The 5,812-nt window shown below is 38.8% G+C and overlaps 1 long non-coding RNA gene across 1 annotated transcript; it reads left to right on the forward strand.

Moving 5' to 3' along the window:
• Positions 1-792: 792 nt before the first annotated feature.
• Positions 793-1,300, forward strand: LOC147882742 (uncharacterized). Its single transcript, XR_015543854.1, has 3 exons — positions 793-882; positions 984-1,133; positions 1,261-1,300. It is a non-coding gene; the product is annotated as an uncharacterized LOC147882742 (long non-coding RNA).
• The last annotated feature ends 4,512 nt before the right edge of the window (positions 1,301-5,812 follow it).

Consider the following 5,812-nt stretch of genomic DNA (forward strand, 5'->3'; position numbering starts at 1 on the left):
CTCTTCCACAAAGTTGCCTGTAACATCCCCTCCATGTGAATTAGGAGTTGATGCATCTGAAATAGCCAAATCCGACTCCTTTTTCTTCTCCTTTGTTATTCTCTTCTTGCATTCACCAATAGTGACCTAGCTTCTTGCAGTAGTGATAAATGCCCTTCCTCTTTGGCTTCTCTGCATCACCTTTAGCCTTATGAAAGGGATGTCTGGAATCAGCTTTATGCTGATGTGTGGGCTGACTTCCATGTTGCTTTTCTTGCCCTTTCCCATTGGGCCTAAGCTTTGAAAGCATGGCATGCTTGCTAGACTGCATGGCCTATTCTTTCTTCTTTTCTCTTCTTGCAACATGAGTTTTACCAACTCATGAAAAGCAAGAGGATTGCTACCCCCCCTCAATGACAAATTCAATGAGGTATGAAACACGAGATAGGACTCAGGAAGAGAATTCAGAGTGATGGTAATCATCTCTAAATCAGGAATGATCTCATCTATATTCAACAAATGTTCCCTCAATTCTTGAAGCTTGGTGAGATGAGCATTCATGGAATCACCCTCATCCATGTGTGTATGAGATAGATCTCTCTTCAAGAATGAGACTGAAGCATCATTTCTTGTTGCAAACATGCTCTCTAAAATATCCCAAGCTGCCTTTGAGGTCTTGCATGACCGAATGTGAGGAATGATAACCCTTTGGCAGAAAGGACACTTAATTAGCATGAGAATAGAGCTTCACTTATTCAATTGAATGGATCCACTATCCTCAATAAATAGGAGAGCTCTTTCTTTTAAACTAGGCAAAGTGCAGCACTTAAAATGGAGAAGGCCATCTTATAACTAGAGTAGGAGGGTATAGATTCATACATCTTAGATCTGCGAGACAATCCCGTAAGGCTGTCATGCATCGTGTATATTCAATTTTGTCACATTCAATACTCTATGATAGAGTTAGGATCCACGGGTCAATATAACCAATAGTCTTCTCAGAGGGTGGGCTTGTAAGATCTAGTCTTGAGGTTGCACAACAATGGTTGGATGGAAATGAGACAGTGGTGAACACCTTAGACAGATATGGGAAAATGGAACCTATTAGACTTAGAGATAGTCATCCTTTGACTGAGGATCCACTCGTTCTTCTTGTAAGTCTTTCAGATTTTATTAGTTTTTGCATACTTATTTTAGAGGAAGATTCCAACCATAATAAATTAGTTCTGGCCACAAAGCTTGTGCTAACAAGCTTGAATATTGACAGCTTAATGGAGGTAGTGCAAGTGCAAGTGAAATATTGGCAGGAGCATTACATGATGAACGAGCTTGTGCATCACTTGAATCCCACCTTTTTTGTTCCACTGTGGGAGCCACCAAAGTAGCAGCTACTATCCTTACCACTTGTCCTGCACCTTGACCTCTACCCTTGCCTCCACCTGTAAGAGTGATAGGTGTAGCTATAGTTTCTGGCCTTGTCTCATCTCCATTGACATAATCCTATAGATGTCTACCAACTAGAATGTTGCACACCATAAAGCTCCACAAGGAGTAGTTGGTGCCCTCTAGCTTATCCTCATATGTGAGGACTCCAAAGATCTCATTGGGATCGATATCTGCTAGACAACTCAAAAATGCAGCAAACTAGACAAGTGAAATCCCTTCCTAGGATGTAAGATGCACAACCAAAGTCTACAAAAAATCTGCCCAAAATGACAATTGTTGTCATATTCTATCAAAGGATTAAAATGCACCAACATGCTTTGCAAATGCCTAAAATCTGCAAAATATGGCAAATTTTGCAATGTGACTCTTCCCAACGTCCTCTATTGAAGATTATGCATCCTCACTTCCAAATACAATAAACAGCAGATGGAAAACTTAAGGATCATAAAGGAGCTATTTTGTGAAGTATGAGTTTTGATTAAATTCATTATACTTCTTTATACATTCATTACTTTCGGACTCAATTACGTACCTTGGTGCTTAAGTGTGGTGTATGTTTTCTGCTTGGATATCTATGAATAAGATCAAGGCCATGCTATATTTTTTGTAGCCCCTTCTATATATCTTAAGGAGTGGATGGCTCGAGGGAGGCTCGAGGAGCTTTGGGGCTAAGGGAGGATTCAGGAGAGCATCCCAAATGACACTTCCATGGATTGAATTGTCCTCCTGCTTCATCCATTCTGTGGAACACTTGATCCAGCCTCCATGCATGCTCTCTCTTGGAATTGTATACACATATATCATCCAAAAATGCTCTCACAAATTTATCAATGAAAGGGGCTAACACTTCATCAATATTTTCCTGATACCATGCTGGCACGTTCTTCAATCCAAATGGCACTACTTTATAACAAAAGCAACCCTAGGGTGTGATGAATGTAGTTTTGATTTGATCTTCCTCTGTAATTAAAATATGAAAGTATTCAGAATATCCATCACACACACACTATATTTCTCATACCCTGCCACTCTATCCAATATATCATCAATAAAAGGAAGAGGATAATGATTGCTTTTCATCACTACATTGAGAGGTTTGTAATCAATGCATACTCTCCATCCTATTGTGTGTTTAGGAATGATTACAACTGGACTGCCCCAATCTGAATGATCCACTGGATATATCAGCTCAGCCTTGAGTAACTTATTTAACTCCTCTCTTAGCATAGGCAAAAGCTCTTTGTGTGTCCTCCTCAATTTTTGAAAACAGGCCTACTACCTTCTTTTAGCTCAATGTGCATTGGCTTACATCTGAAACCCTGGATCTCTTCATGTGAAGTAATAAACAGCTGAGGATATTGATGAATGAGCTTCATATACTCCTCCTTCTCCACTCCTTCCACACTGGAATTCAGCATGGATAGCAATATCTCTTCTCTCTTTGTCTAGGAAGGTGGGGGTTGCATCAAGTTATCCATATCTTCAAGCGCCTAGCCAAATGATGTTTAATATGTGCAAGGCTAGGATCAAGAATTGTGATACATTTTTCTTAACATCATAGCCATGCTTCTTTGTGTAACTTTGAGTCCTTGATTTCCAACAATGAATAATGCTACTCACTTCCACCTATGTCAAGCCCTCTTTATTTGGAATCCATTTGCAAGAAACCCTCATACAGTTGTTTCACTGTGTATTTTTTGGGGAGACTTTTCAAAGGCTTTGGTTCATACCATAAAGCTGTGAATGTTATAGGCATTCCCTTCTAATCCCTTGCTATATGAGCAACCTTTTCCACCCAAATTAGGCCACCTTGTTCATCCAACTCTAAATCTGCATCAGATGCCCAAATTGTAATAAGCATTTCCTCTTCAATCTCATCAGATGATACAAGCTCTTGTAAAGGTTTATCCTCTTTCCCACCACAATATTTCTGAGGTAAAAGGCATTGCTCAACTTCTTCCTCATCTATTTCCGTATTTGTATCTAATGTGGATCTCGGTGCCATAGCTTCATCTGGCCAAAAAGATTCAGAGTATTCAATGCTCATTAAATTTTCTTGTTTTTGTAAAGATTTGACAAGTGCCTCAATTGACTTGATTATCTCCCCATTCTTTATTACCTACTTACGATATTTTTGCATCATACTTTGAAGATGTTTAATAAAGGCATCCAAGCCTTTCATTTCATCTACATCAAGTTCTTTGTTCTTTGCAAGAATAAATCTAGTTTCCTCCAATGGTAACTAGTCATTCTCTATAATAAAGCATATGGCTCACTCCATAAATGGTCCCCATCCACTAAGTAGTGCTTCCATTGCATCACTAGAATATCATTATACATGCTAAATCAAAAATAGTGTGGATTTGTGTGTCCTATTAATGCATCATCTCCCCCTTTTAAATGTGGCTCCATGAATGCTCTCCAATCTACCATTCTCTTCAAGATAGCCACCTCTGATTCCTCCTTTCGATAGTCTCTAATTTTTTTCCCAATTCGAGATATCATATCCTCCAATGTCAAAACATCTCTTGACTTTAACTCACTAGAGATAACACTAAATATTTTATTTATGTCTTCATGTGTATGACCGATAAGAAGAAAACTAGCATAGAGCATAAACCAAATGTATATCTATTCTTGTTTTCTCTCCAGCAGTTATCGGCATGTATACGCAAGGTGCGAGGTAAACATCCACGTGCATCTCTAACCTTCTATATTGCTTTCATGATGGATGTTTTCACTTGGTTACTATCGTGTTCATGCAAACAATCAATATATACATCATAAAAGAGTCAAAATTCATGCACTAATACTCCACACAAATGCGTTTTTAGTCCAATGGTGGTGGGGTACGTCTATAGCTTGGTAATATTATTGTATTCTAATCCATGCCATCAATGGTAATGCACATGGACTTTTTGACATGCACAATAGCTTCCTCTCTCCAAGAGGCATGCAACAATATAGCATCTTGCACATGAGTTAAATGGATTCTTTGCCATCTTATATATTTTCCTCGCTTGTGCTTTGTAAAGCATTTTGGGCTATTTCCCACATTTATTGTATCAAGCATTGTATATTGTACTTTACTTGTATGTATCTAAATTCTTCATTATCTTTTCTTGTAGGATTATGGAGCAATCAACTAATGTGGTGGCTATCCTAAATGACTCTGAGATCAGAGAATGGGTTTCTGATGTCACTTTGAATTTGAAAGGAAAGGAATATAGCCCCAATGGCTTTAATAGGTGGACTCGATATCACATGGGTAGAAGGGCTTGGTTTCTTCATCAAAAGGAAAAGAGACTCTTTCTACTTATGTCAAAAAGGGAGTTCAATGGTGTTGAAAATCCATGGGATGCTACTTTCTTCAAAAAAGATATGACTTCAAGCCTTGTAGTAGGCATAATGATAGAGCCAAAAGAGACTTTTATAGATATTTTTACAAAGAGTTCAGATCCTAAAGTTGGTGGTCTTCATTTTGTTGTGTCAAGGAGAGACTCAAAGACCTTTGTGATGCCTCCTCCTCAACCATCAAAGTTTCCAGAGCTGCAGAGTGCATTGGAGGCTCTTTCATATACTTGGGAGCAATTTCCTAGTGTGGTGGCAAAAAGGATGCATGCAAAGAAAATGTTTGAATACTTTCAGGATGCACAATATGCTCCTCATATTCAAGGATCTTCACATGAAGGAGATCAAAAATCTCAGACTTCGATGCAGGGACAAGAAGAACAGGCACACTGTCACAAACGTGTTGAACATGAGCACAAACTTCTAGAGCAAGAAATGGTGGATGTAACTAAGGATGATGAAACACAAGCCTTGAGTGCATGGGAATTTAAAAAAATTGAAGAAGATCAAGGTCAATCCACTGCAGTTATGCTAGAAGCTCTTGCTAGCAAACCACGACGTGAAATGCAAAAGGCTAGTACTGCAAGAGCCACGGTTCCAAGCAGTAAAAAAAGGCATCGTCCCATTGTAGAGAGAGATAATGTGGATGAAAAATGGTTAAAAGAAAGAGAAAGATGAAGAAGACTCAGAACCGGAGGCTGAAGATGATCAGGATGAACTCACATCAATCAAAAATCTTAATCTGCGTCTTAATGAAGCAGTTACAGATGATGATGTGGGATATATTTGGGGTCAAAGGACGTGGTTTGTGAATGCCAAAGATGTGGAAGCTGCAGCTGTCTTTACTAATAGCCGAAGCCTTGATATATCCTATGCACTGCAAATATACGAGGCTTTGAGAGATGGTAAGAAACGTGTGGCAAGCAATGTGGTCTTGTGCCCAATAATGTTTTGTCCAATCAAAAATAGTTTTTTGGATCAAATAACATTTACAGGGCCTACACATTTCGAGGAAACCTTCAGTCAATTCTTTAAA

The sequence above is a fragment of the Dipteris shenzhenensis genome, chromosome 29 (assembly GCF_047967505.1).
Source record: "Dipteris shenzhenensis isolate YYH24624 ecotype China chromosome 29, Dip_SZ_1.0, whole genome shotgun sequence".
NCBI classification, from domain to species: Eukaryota; Viridiplantae; Streptophyta; class Polypodiopsida; order Gleicheniales; family Dipteridaceae; genus Dipteris; species Dipteris shenzhenensis.